The sequence below is a fragment of the Mya arenaria genome, chromosome 16, assembly GCF_026914265.1.
Source record: "Mya arenaria isolate MELC-2E11 chromosome 16, ASM2691426v1".
NCBI classification, from domain to species: Eukaryota; Metazoa; Mollusca; class Bivalvia; order Myida; family Myidae; genus Mya; species Mya arenaria.
This window is the reverse complement of record NC_069137.1, coordinates 51,704,180-51,719,043: the sequence shown is the minus strand read 5'-3', so window position 1 is coordinate 51,719,043 and position 14,864 is coordinate 51,704,180.

The following is a 14,864-nucleotide window of genomic DNA, read 5'->3' as shown; positions in this document are numbered from 1 at the left end:
TCGTCGGATTTGCCGCACCTTAAATTCGAAAAACGAAAAAATAAATATTTTTTTTGCGCCCGCACATACTATTTGGCCGCGCATATTTTTTTTTTTAGTTTACTTCTAAATTTCACGGGTACACGTGTTGAATTGATAATGCAATAGCGGGATAATGCATTTTAGTCTGGACAATTTCGGTGAAATTAGCGGGTAATTGGTTCGTCGAATAACATGTTTTGAAATTGCATTTGTTATCGTTAAAACTGTACATTTTCTTAAAGATTGACACTAACTCTACAAGGAAAGTCCAAAAATGTAGAGTTTGATTAAGATTTGATAGAGTTATGGCTTCTTAAACAGGGTCATGTCGACAAATATATGGAAATTCAGAGTCAAGTCGTCACCCTTTACAAAGATAATAAAATAGAAAATAAAAAAAAAATGTTGTTTTTTTTTGCCAATTATCACAAGTTACAGTTACCACATCATATTCTTACTAAACATTGATAAAAAATGATAACAAAAAAGGGATTATTAAAGAGGCCTGTTTCTTACAGGCATTGAAGCTATGGAGGGTATCATGATATTTTTTTTAAGGCACGGACCTATAAACCATAGGTTCGTGGTAAAGGCGAGGTCTTGAAAGGAAAACATCTTTATTCCACCACCTGCTCTGATATAATGACCGGTGCCACATTTGCAGATTTGTTTAAAACTGCTTCAATTATGTTGTCCCGCAGTTTAATCCGCAGTGTCTTTTTTTATAGAGATGTTCTCTTTGTTTTGTACTTCTGCAATGTCAAAGTCACTACAATTTTATCATTTGCTTCAAGAGGTTCAAAAATAGACCTGACCCAATATTTGGAAATGCTCAAATGATGAATTACTCTTACTAGTCTAAAATGTGTTTTTTTTTGTGATAGTAAGTTAAGGAATGAATACAATAGTTTTCTTTTTGGTCTTCGAATAATTGCCCGTTACTATGAGAAATGTTGTCTTTACAATATATCCATGCTAAAATTGAAGTTAATAGTAAAGCACTGGATCTTTTTGCCATTTGTTAAATATTGAGACAGATTTTCATGTGATACAATCAAAACCTTTTCATTTACATTTAAATTAAGAACCTATAAATAGTTAAAAATAAATAGATAAATTTGGTAAGAAATAAACTTTATTTTTATTTTTTATTTTTCGCCTTGCGCTCGCCTTTGAATTGCCTTAAATTTAAAAAAAGTTTATTTTTTTTTCGCTCGCTCGCTCCTACTTTTTTTTGGCAAAATCAGTAGAACAAATGATCAATTTGTTGTGGCCTAAAGTATGCATTTTGGCTTATTGAAATAAGCTACTTAAGCCTGTTAAGCTTAAGAAGTTTCGAGAAATTGGCACCAGCGCTGTATATTTAACACAAGTCTTATTCCAATCACCTCACATTTTCCAGGGTACCGCCTGGATGGTGTCATCATTGAATCTCAACAGCAATTAAATATCAAACTTTTTTTTCAAAGTGACACTCTTATTAAAAAGAATTACATACACAAGTATAACAAACATAAATTTTGAGTGTTTAGTCATTAAATACAAACCAAATAATGCATTCATGAAAAATGTTGTTTATTGATAACAAGATTGTAACCGTGTATTTGATAGCTAAAACACATTTTTTAAATGATTGGTGAATGCTTAAAGATTTTCTGTGATTTACTATCGTTTCATAATATAGAAAAACAATTTTAATAATTCGGGTAAATCCTATTATTGGAGTAAGAGTGCATATATTTTAATTACCACACTGACAATTTATACTGACTAGAAACTGTTCACAATCATAACACAAGTTTTATATTCTAATTTAACACTATTCAGTCTCATTTGAATTATCACCACGAGTGTTAATACTGACAAGAAATTGTTCATATCATTGATTTTCACAAAAAAAATGTTTAAATAGAATACCTTTTCACACGAAATTACCGCAGTATATAGTTCTCAACTCGTTTAACCTTTACATCATTCGGAAGTCCTCGGCCATTACTATCGAAAACAACCTCAGATGTATTTGGACGGTTAACATACTCAAAAAGCGATACTTTAAAGTCCGCTGCAAGTAGGTCGCGTAGTAATTTTATTTAGCAGTATGACTTTATGACTTAACTCTTGGAAATCTTAATTATTTTTGCAATAATACACTTCACTTGCAATTAATTTAAACTTGGATCAATAAAATTAAATACAACTCTTAAACACTACATTTCATGAATGATGTTATTTAAAGTTTACGAACTACTTCAACTGATGTACCGGTACACATCCGAGGTCGTTTTCGAATGTATTTACAAAACATCTTTTTTCAAACACTAAGTTCCGTGAGAGTTACTGCCTGGATGGTATTCACATCATAGTCTCTCTACAGAACAACTGTGTCAGTAACAGCCCGGCATGTCATTTGGAATTTCGATCTTTCGTGTGTTTTAACTTTTTTACATTACTACCTCTTCGATAACCATATACCATTTTTAACGAATGATCGAGAGGGAATGGCGGTATCATATCATTTATTTTTTACGAAATAATTGACTGTTTTGCCGTTCAAGGTATAACTAACAGCAACATTCGGAACTCCTCGGCCATTTTTAGCTCTACTGGCCAAAGGCCAGAAGAGCTTATGCGATGGTAATGTGTACGTAGTATGTGCATCCGTGCGTTCGTGCGTCTGTAAACAATTGCTTGTGAACACGAGTTTTGATTGTATCTCGATGAAACTTGTACAGTATCTAGATATCCATTAGAGCTTGGTTCCTTTCATAAACCAGCCAGATCCGCCCATGCATGCCTAGATTATGGCCCTTGATAGTATAAAAATGCTATTGTGTAAACAATTGGTTGTGAACACGATACAGTCTTCATTTTTAATTGTTTCTCGATGAAACTTGTACAGTATTTAGATATCTATTAGAGCTTGGTTCCTTTCATAAACCAGCCAGATCCGACCATGCATGCCTAGATTATAGCCCTTGATAGTATAAAAAATGCTATTGTGTAAACACTAGCTTCTGAACACGATACAGTCTTCAGTTTTTATTGTATCTTGATGAAACTTGTACAGTATTTAGATATCTATTAAAGCTCGGTTCCTTTCGAAAACCAGCCAGATCCGACCATGCATGTCTAGATTATGGGAATTGAAAGTATTAAAAAATCAGTTTGTCTGTAAACAATTGCTTGTGAACATAATACCGTCTTCAGTTTTGATTGTATATCGATGGAACTTGTACAGTATTTAGATATCCATTAGAACTCGGTTCCTTTAGAAAACCAGTCAGATCTGCCTACGCATGCCAGGATTATGGGTCTTGAAAGTGTAAAAAATGCTATTGTAAACTAAGTCTATTTTTAGCCAAGTCTACATGAGCGAAGTCTATTTTTAGCCAATTTTACATGTAAAGTCACAATTGCTTGTGAAGGTTTGTTCAAAGTATGCCCCTGGGGTCATTACTGCCCCCCATGGAGATTGTCCCGCAAGTGACCATTGTGGCAAATGCAAACGATCTCCGCGAAGTTGGCGGAGGCCCAGGGAAGAGTTCTCTTTTCTTTGTAAAGGACGGACTCCCCTCACCCCCTTAAATTGGGAAATGTTCAAAACCTTTTTGTCTGAAACCACTATGCAAATTCTTGCTATTTTGAACAAGGCTTTATTTAGTGGTCCACTACCATGGTTGTTCAAATTATGCCCCTTGGGTCAAAACTGGCACTGCCCTGGGTGTCACTATTTTCCTAGAGACTTATTTAAGAAATATTTTCAAAATCTTCTTGTTTCAAACCATAAGGCCATACCTTTGAGATTTGTTGTGGAGCATTATATGATGCAATTGAAAAACATTTGAAATAATGCCCCTTGGGCAAAAGCTTGACCCACCCCTTTTGACTTACTTATTAATTTTTAAAGCTATAGTAATGAAATTTTGACCATGTGAACAGTTTTGCAAACAAGCATTAATGTTGTCCTCGGATTCCTTGACTTTGACCTTTGACCGACTTTTTATTTTTAAAGCTACAGAAATTAAATTTTGACGATGAGTACAGTTTTGAAAGCAAATATTTTTACCCTCAGATTACCTTAACTTGGCACATGTTAAAATAGTTCATGCAACTAATCTGCTTACAACACTTCCTGTCCTCAGATGTTGAACGTGCAGCGTTTTCAGCTAACCCAAACACTAAAAGTCAACAATATATTTGTTGCCTATTACCCAAACGTACATGCTCTGGATTGAAAATGACCACAAGAGCCATGCCAGAAGAGCATAGGCCTTTGGGCCTCGTGTTTTCAAAAACAACCTCGGATCTGTGCAGGTACATCAGTTGAAGTAGTTCTTAAAGTGTTTTAGAGTTGTATTTATTAAATCTAAGTTTAAATTGATTGCCATTGAATTGTATTATTGCAAACATAATTAAGAACCCCAAGAGTAACGTCACAAAGTTTAACTGCTAAATAAAATTACTACGCGATCTACTTGCAGCGGACTTTAACGTACCTCTTTTTGAGTATGTAAACCGTCCAAATACATCCGAGGTTGTTTTCGATAAAAATGGCCGAGGAGTTCCGTATGACAGCAACCAGGCCGCCATGTTTCTTCGAATCTGTTGCTGACCAATCAACGTCTCGATACAAAATTCAGCGTTTACGATTGGATAAATTATCGAAATATAAATCAAAAGAGTTGTCTTTCCTTCACCGACGTTCTGTTTTAATCTACGGGAAAATATCAGAGCTGAGCGAAAACAAAAGTTAAACAAAAATAGGCACATATCTCTTTAAATGCAATACTGCTTGTAAACAATGGCCTTGTTAAAACCTTCGATAAGCACATCAATGTGACACCAGGACAATGCACATGGGAGTGCCTTACTCGTGATAAACATGCCAGACGTTGGTTTAACAAGTATTTATTGCAGAATATATTGAACATTTTAAATTACGCATTAGAGCTACTAAAATGCATAACATATAGAACAAATAGAGAATGGTGACTAGCATAAACAGTAAGTAAATCAAAGAATTTAGATTTAACCGTAATTGGTTTTACTAAGCCTAAGCCTTTAAACCGATATCGAACCGAAATGTATGTATGAATTCATACTTTGAATAATTATTGTTCGTGCTTCCATAAGATCATTTTTCCACAACGTATCAGCCATTTAACCTGTAGTTGTGTGGTGATATTACTCTTGTATTAGACATAAAACGAGAAGATGGTATTCGGCGTATTAAGTGATCCATCTCATGACCTAGACATCCCTTGCCCCAAAATCACAAAAAATACTTATTATTAAGTCAATGTTCATTCTCAATCTCAACTCATTTTACTATTATCATTAAACATATTTTAAAACACATATTTTATTCACTCGTTTAAAGAGTATTTTCTTATAGAATTAGTTAATAAAATTCTGTTTACGATATTTCACAGAAAAACTAATTCTGGAGCAATACATGAATTTGAGTAACTGCTCAACAACCGACATTTGTTCACAATCACTTATCTTTATGTGGAATATTTTTTCTTTGAATTATTGAAAACATAATTAATTCATGACATATTCTATGAGAGAATGCCCTTTTGAAAGCGTTAAAACATTTTTGAATAGCCTATGAACTTATTATGTAAAATGAGTTGAGTCTGAGATTTAGCTTTGACATAAAGGCCTAGTTTAAGCCTTCTATAAGTGACACCCCCACTACACAACCTCTTTTAATTGATCTTAATCGACTTGCCTTGATCCTTCTTATTAGACCCCCGATCTGAGTATCCTGCTGTGCAGTTTTATTATAGAAAAGGACCCTCAATGACCCTGAGCCAACAAACGAATACACAGGAAATTGGCCCCTACTGTGACACCAGTGCATTGACAGGAGATGCACAGCAGGGGATTATCATGTCAAACATTCCATAAACTAGGCCTATTAGTATTTCTGTGATATTGGGGCCTGGTATGAAGACTTCTCATGATGGAGTCAAGTTTCACTTTTTTACTGTGGAAACATATTGGACAACAATATACATTAGATACCATTTTTCGTTACAGATTACCTAATAAACCTGTTGCTGTTTAGTTTAAACATTTACCGAGATTTCCAGATATGTTTGCGATAACAATCCCAATTGACAGCACAATATCAATGCAAGCCGATGTCAAGGTCAGAAAGTAGGAGTATCCGAATCGTCCAGAGTACTCCGACACGAGATGCATGCATCCGATAAAGCTTAAAAGTCCTGAAAAATATCACTTACATGTATTATTACATAGGAAAACTCTATTTAACGCTCTTTCGAGGAATGCGAACTTTATTCATAAAAAAACTTCTTCTGAAACAGTGAGGAAACCTGTGTAAACATAGCGATTCTTGTGTCGCTTCAGACTGATAAGATGTTATATATTTGCATATTTCGGATTTACGATTTCTTTGATAAGTTGTAAGAAATTCAACTATACAACTAAGAATATGTTATCACATGTCTCCCAAACAACGCAGGCACTCATACCCGATTGTGACATAAATCCCGCAATTCATTCCTAAAAATGACTTCATTTCATAAATGCGACATCAATTATGATATAAATAGAGGATATTAGTTTATTTCCCGAATTAAACACGATCTTACACTGTAATAAAAAAATCTGTTTCCTTTATGTTTTTTATTTAGTTTTATAAGTATTATTTTTTTCTTAATTTCCCCCTTTTTGAATATAGTGTTTTCTATGCCGCTACCCGTGGGACGCCCCTCACACAATGTTTTAACTAATGAAGTAGCTGTTAACTTTATATTTCCGGTTTGTTGAGGAAAAGTTATTTGATATTCTTTTTCAAAGTTCATTATTCGCTCGATTTTAGTGCAAACATTTTATAAACATTAATCAAATAAGTATTATTAGTGCATCTATGTTTAAAAAATAACGAAAACTCGTTTATATTAAACAGGGCATGAATACAAAACCAATTTACTACGCCACCATTTATTTAATGAACACTTGAAAGGATGAACGTGTTAGCAAAACAATTGGGGATAATTATTCTCCGTTTAAGAGTGCGTTTCATGATGTAAAGTCATCTCACTGTGTCAGAGACCAGTCTGATTCGATCGAAGACAGGTCGATTTCCAGGAATAGAGTGAAGACCACGCTAGGATTTAGACAAAATTTGAGGTGTGGGTGGGGTATAAAATCATTAGGGCAGTAATGTCAAGTGAGTCCATGCTTCCCGGTTCATTGTTTTGAGTGAAAAACGTCCTCGATTCGGTGAGTATTACTACTGTTTTCTATATGTTTCAACGATAAATTTTAGAAACGACCCTGTGGACCGAGTGAAGAGCAATTGCTCCTTTACGAAGACGCTTGTTTTAGATCAAAATAATGTCTGTATTCAAATATCTCGTGAAAACAATACACGTTCTTACTAGGCTTCCTGACTCACTCAATGCATTTTTTTGCTTCAAAACAACTATTTAATACCGTTCTCTTGCGTAAAACCCCAAACCAATGTTTTGTGTTGGGCCATAACAGTATTGCCATTGTTTTCCGAATGCAGACAGCCATTTTTGGAGTTAAATCGCTTCATTTACGAAAATGCTTCCTGGTTCATTCTGTACATGTTTAGGAAATAGGTTCATCCAAAATCTTAAAGAAATAAAGTAATATAGCTAATTCACCTGTAAGCTCATTTATTGAAAATGTACATGAGCGCTTCAATGACAATGTTCAGTAACTAGCGAGTGGTACAAGCGAATAGAGTTGCAATATATCTGCATGTCAGTTACTGGCTATGAGCTCTCTCAACGTCTTACCGCACCGATTTGAGAAAATGTATAGACGAACTCTCAGACATGGTAAAATAGTTTTTGTCGACACTAAGATTTTGTTTTTACCTCCGCGTGCGAACCTGACGCTTGACATAGTATAAGTTTTGTATGGTATAGTACTGTACCACCTACCAGCAATTGGATAAAATGTCAGGCAACAACCGCTCATGCAAGTAATGAATGGATGTTCGCCGTTTCTACAATAACGATCTGTAGCTATTTTACTAATAGTGAAAACGACAGCCAGTGTCATAAGTGCAAAGGCAGTCGCTTGAAGACGAAGGACCCTTTCATTGAGATCTAAACAAAAGAAAATACATATAATTCGACTAGCCTTAAACCCTACAGAACATTAAAGTCGACGTTTTATTTGGTACAAGGCAAAAATGTTGAATGTTGACCTCGTGCATTGTGTATTTAAAGTGACACTCTTAATCAATACATACATATGTATAACAAACATAAATTTTGAGTGATAATCCTTTAACTTCTAACTAAATAATTCATCAATGGAAAATATTAATTACTGATTACAAGATTGTAACCATGCTTTTAAATCGATGAAAACGCAAAAATACTAAAGAACGGAGTGCCAAAAGATTTACTGTGATTTACTATCGTCTCATCAGGTAGAGATACCGTGTGTGTTTTATGCGAATTTCGCCTTATTCCAGACGCCCATAATGCTTTGTGACAAAGGTGACTTCCGGTATATTTCCGCATTCAATTTCCTAGTTATCGATACGAGTGAAAGGAAGAGCATAATTGGCAAAATAGATCGATAGGTGAGTAAAACATGTTAGGAACATCAGGTTATACATTCTTCTATAAATATCTACCGATTTTTGTAAATGTCAATGAAGTTTTCGACGTTTATATACAACTTCAGTACACATTTAAGTGGGTGGGGTAAAATAACAAATATAATGGTAAAGACTTTCATAGTAGTTCTCAAAGACTTCAAATACATATTGGTTGTTATGAAGTATGCATTCAATTGTGGTTTGTTGAGTTGTTATTAAATTAAATAAATGATATGTTGCAATTAGTGTGAAATTGTTAAAATCTGCAACTTCAAAACAGTCAAGTAAATGAAGCTTAAATGTGATTAAGAAGGGCATTTAAATACTGACTGCTATGCTGTATGTAAACAAATATGCAGGTCTTAAAATAACAGCTTATTAATATTGTACTAGTAAATTGTAACTATTTAAATATCTGACTGATATTAAAGCTGCACTCTCACAGATTAAACATTTTGACAACTATTGTTTTTGGTCTTCGACTGCCAATTTATGCAAACGTGCAAGAAAACCAGTGATATAAGACTGCTGACAAAACATTGGATCGCAGATTTTCATTTTTAAGTAAATAAAATAATTTTTAATGCATTTTTCTTAAACCGTTAGTAACGCTTTTAAAATTAGCCATAAAATAATAATTTTTAAATGGAGATATGAAAATCGGTGATCTGATTTTTTTTGTCAGCAGGCTTATATCACTGGTTTGCAGATATTTACGCAGAAATTGCCTCTTTCCAAGACAACAAATTAAAAAAGTTGTCAAAACTGTATATCTGTGAGAGTGCAGCTTTAACAGTTAAGAGTCTTTTTATTTTTTCTGGCTAAGTTGGATGATGATAAAACTATTTATTTTATTTCAGAGATGTCCATTCTGGATGTTTCCTTCCGCCAAGTTGATGCTCAACAGGAGTAGGCAGTTGATACCATTGATATGATAGCACCTGCTATATCAGTGGTTTTACAAGATATTTTTGTGCAAAACATAAGAGACGAAATCGGTTCAAGAACAGAGATAAAATAAATGGAGTGTGTCAATATGAATGAAAACTTTCCTTGACTGCAAGGATTAAAGAAATGCACACAAGTGACATAAATTTAAATGTTTGGTACAAAAAGTAGACATTTAGAACTTAAAATTATGACACATGATGTGAAACAACACTTTATAGCCGATAACAGTCGAACAAAAGATTTTTCAAAAAGAAGCAAGATGTGGTTTTTTAACCCTTAGCAAATGAACCTTTAAAGGGATTATTGCATACCAATGACAATTTATTGTTATTGAATTATATCATGTTTAATGTTATTATTAAATTGTAAAAAATACCGTTGTTATTAATATGATTGTCTATGATCTTTTTAATCCAATGACTGTGTAAACTCCCATGGTTAATATTAAAAAGACATAAAATCGAGTTAACATTTGTGGGCAATAACTAGCCACCCGGTTAACTTAATTTGTAGGAGCACCGTGCTTTTTCCGGCAGCCCTTGGTTCGGGCTTTTTCCTATCATGTTACTTTAGTATTGTTATAGTCAATAAGCCTAGGTGTCGTTAGCGCAGTACTGTAGGCCGAATATTTTCTTGGCCCAAATTCAAACAGCCTTGAGATTTAAATGAAAACTAATGTAAACATGCAAATTTCCAGAAACAATAGGCTCATGTCCAGCAAGATCATACATAATATTTCAAGACTTGAATGATTCAATACATCTGCTCCTATGTATTTTAATTTTCATAATTAAAATTATTCATCATTGTAAATACAGTGCTCAAGTTTAAAGCTGCATTCTCAGACTGACCATTTTGACAAAAAATGTCTGAAAACCAGTGATATAAGATTGCTGATGGAAGATCAGAAAACATTTTTACAGAATTATCTTGACTGTTTTGACCAAAAAATGTCTGAAAACCAGTGATAAAGGATTGCTGATAGAAGATCAGATAACATTTGTACGTATCTTTGTTTGAAAATGGATATATTTATGGTTTAGAAGCGTTTCTTACGCTTTAAGAAAATGGAGTCTTTTGACAGTGTTTCAAACAACTGAGATCTGTTATTTTGTGAATCATCTTATATGACTGACTGAATTGAAGGCAATGATATCAAAATCAGTTAATCTGTAAGATTGCAGTTTTAAAGGTGCATGTCCCTAAAGGTCAATTGGCAGGAGATCTCATCAAATTTAATGAAGAATCATACATTCAATGATGCAATTCAACTTATTCATTTTGATGAGAATCAGCATTTAAAGAAGTTACCATGAGCTCTGATTTTTTGCTGTGCTTTTTTATGACAAATTTATCATTTCTGTAGAAAATGTCTGACACTATCATACAAATTGTAGCAAAAGAAACAAAAAATGGTTGTACAGAATTAATGTTTATTTAAACATCTATAAAAAGAGTTGTTCATATAATAAAACATTATGATGCACATTGTAAATGTAAAACATAACTAAAGTACAAGGACATAAAAAAATATTTAATTTTATATATTTATATGATTTTTGAATAATAATATTTCTTATGATAACAATAATAATAATAAGTGTTGAATACTAAGCACTTAACATATTATACATGTATGAATATCAATAATAACAGTCAAAAAACAACAGTTCAACCAACAAAAGAGATCCAACAAGTACTAGCAATGGAAATCAAATCAATATGACCCAACAGTGATTCAAATAACACTAGTTGTCTGTCACACATTCTGTCCAACAAGCAGTCCACACAACACTGTTGGTCCAACCAACACTTCCAGTCCAACCATTTATAATTGTTCAACCAACACGTATGGTCAATCCAATATAGCGGCCCAGTAAGCAATAGATGCCAAACCAACAATAGCATGTCAGGTACTAGCTGTCCATCACGATGCTACCAATCTAGCAGCCCAAACAATTGTAGTGATGTTCTTCATTGAAAGTAATGATCTCAGAGGTAACATCAACATGTTTGAATCATATCTGTAAAGAAAGGAATGGAACATAAAAAGCATATTTTTATAAAAAAGTAAGTTATTCTCAGACTTATTTATGAATGGGTTTTAACTTTTAAGACAATCCGGAACCCGATTTAATTCCAGGCCTGGGGGTATGCGACTAGTCCGGTGGCCATCATAATATTTGAAAATAACAAATAATTCAGAAGACTACACAGGTGACAGCATGACATAATTACTCTAAGTAAAATGTTTATTACATAGTAATAAAATACACACAGCAGTATAAATATCATAATTTATATTGATGATGATTTATTTATGTTCATTCATAAGACTATTAGTTATACCTGGTAATGTACATACAGATTCCTCATTAGATTATGACTGTCAGATAGTAAAACAGACTAATGTATATTTGTGTTAATTTTGAAAACAAATGTTTTAGAATAGATGAGAATTTGTCGTTTATAATACTCCAATAAGAATAGTAACTACAGTCTTTTCTGAACCATCTACCCCACCCATCAGAACTAACTGTCCAAGTAAACAGTCAAGCGATTTATAGCTCATGACATTCAAATAATATCACACTAATGTAATATAAACACATTAAAATGACAAATCTAATAAAAATAAATAAATCATAACAAACCTGGAATGATAATTTGTCCGTATTTATCGCTGTTATTGTACTTCGTCATAACCCAGAAATAAACCGGAAGTCACCATGCCGCAAAGGATTATGGTCTATTGGAAAGTCGAGAATGGTGGTGCGTCTTATTTGGGACTAAGAGAGCATCTTAAAGCGACATATATAAAACGGCACTTACGTGTATTATCACATTTCTCCCCATACTCCAGCACCAAACAACACCTACGGTAAAGCCCAATCGAATTGCAAGTGGGGGAAGACGTCCATTGTGTGGTAAAAAGACCTGCGCCATGTAGGAATGGTGTAGCGAAAAACAACAAACCGCAAGAAAACAGCAAAACGTCAGCCATTGCAATCTGGGACACAGGACAAATACATACAATCTGGACCGGTACTCATAAAATATCTTAAATCATTTCTTAACTTAAGTCGATTTCTTACCATTTTTATAGTCTAATTAAAATAAATGTATAACGGTTACTCGTTTTATTTTTTAAAACATGTGTTTTCAATAACAAGAAAGTAAACATGCAAGTATATCATTGCCAACTTTGGAGAAATCCGCTGAATCGAAAGTGCCTATAGAGTTATATAGGGAAAATATGGTTAAACAGTTCTCACATATATGTTAGGATAATTCTTGCCCTTGAAGATGATGGTTTTGTATTAATTGTATGATTTTTACATTTTGGTCCTTTTTTAGGGTTGTGTTGGTCATTAAATTTACATTGAAATAAGAAGGAGCTAACAATTGTTTTGCTATTTAAAGTTATTATAGTCATCCGATCGGGTAGCTTCCAGCGGATTACGATGCAGAATGTTTCTCTCTTTCAAATGCACTTTTCGAAATAATGAATTTCTAAATATCTTTTGGTCCTTTGAACTTTTATGTAAACTTTGTTGAAAATCGATGCCCAGAAATTGTGTATTCAACTGTACGATAATGGTTTTATGGCCCATAACTATTTCGGATTTGTTTTCCCTTTTATCATCATTATTTAATTGAAATTAATTTACATTAGTAGTTAAGAAATGTCATATATTGTTTTTGTGTAAAAAAAAAGAAAGTAACATATTTAGTAAAAGTTATTCCCAACACTATTACAGACAGTTAAAACGTCACACTTTTCTTATCAAACATTGATGTTTCAATTTTCATTGGCAATTTTTGAAATACATATGGGCTATGAAACATAAATAAGGGTATTCAAAGATAATAATTTACATATCTACATCGAGTCAACATGTTCATTAGTATTGCTTAAGTTCTAATTCTTAATGGTAAACATTTTGGTCTACCATTTTGCACTCAACCAAACATGTTTATAAATCTAGCGTAAATATAATCATTTTAATTAGGCATAAAATGTCTTTCATGAAAATTTGTCAGCATATTTTTAGTAACGAGTGCACTTGGTTTTTATAACCTGTCAAAATGCCATTTAATCAACGTATTGATATGGAATAAAAGGGTATACCTGTCTTATTGTCAATACAACATTAATGACATTTTACTTGACTTATATCGTTAAAGACCGGTGCTAAATGATAGCAACTGCAGTTAATATTTGATTTTAGCTGTTCCTATCCGAAATTTCACACAATTTTGTGTCACACTGCTATTAGAAAAAATACCAAACTGTTAAAATAAAGGTGTGGTAACTGCCCCAATTAAATGTCTTGAGAAACGATCAATTATAGATTTCAACAAAAAGACATGGAATGTAATTTGTAAAAGAAGTAAGTTTATCATAGATGATTTGATATTTCAGTACTTTATCAACTAACGATTCCCCTATACAACAGCTCTACCTAATTATGGCTAAACCTAAAATCGCCCAAACTGAAATTTTCTATCGCAACTTATAATAAAAGGACGTGTCAACTTTATGGCCCTCATAAATTCTGTATTTCTTATCTGCCCTAATCTTACACTGCGTCCAGTAGATACATACGTGCTAAACTAGCGTATCTTAACGCTACTATTGCACTGAGAGGAGAAATCGGTAGAGACCGTCGTTACCCTGATAAGCTCCAAAGTTGGCAATGCGTACATTGTCATTGTATGCGTAGTATTGAACTATTTATTATTCAAGTATAATTTCATTTAAAATGTAGTTACAATAGAAAACGTTCTACAACTGTCCTATTACTCCTTTTCTTAACTGATAAGTTTGCGTCATTAAAAATATCCAGAGCCAGTCTAAGGCTATTTCAAAAAGTAACTGTGCGTCAAAAGCAGTTTACCTTAAACACGGACAGATTTGATAAAAACTGGTGATATACTCAGTGTGTGTTTACCACGTGATAAATTACGTCATATATGCTACATCAGCAGGCCACATTTTCCTTAAAATAAAGACTTAAAAAGACTTAAAACTTTTCTTCAACTACTACAATTTAAATGAAACAAAGGGCAGTCCATGCCGCTTAAAGAACTGCGCCTTCGTTTTATTAACGGGATTTGATAAGGTGATTAGTTTCATCAAACACTTCGACAAACCTGTTTCCAAAGTAATGTTTTGACAGTGCTCAGTCAGACGGCCGTATTGTGAAAATATTTGTCGAAGTGTCTTAAAAAACTACACTCTGGTAAAAGACCGAAGGCGGGGCTC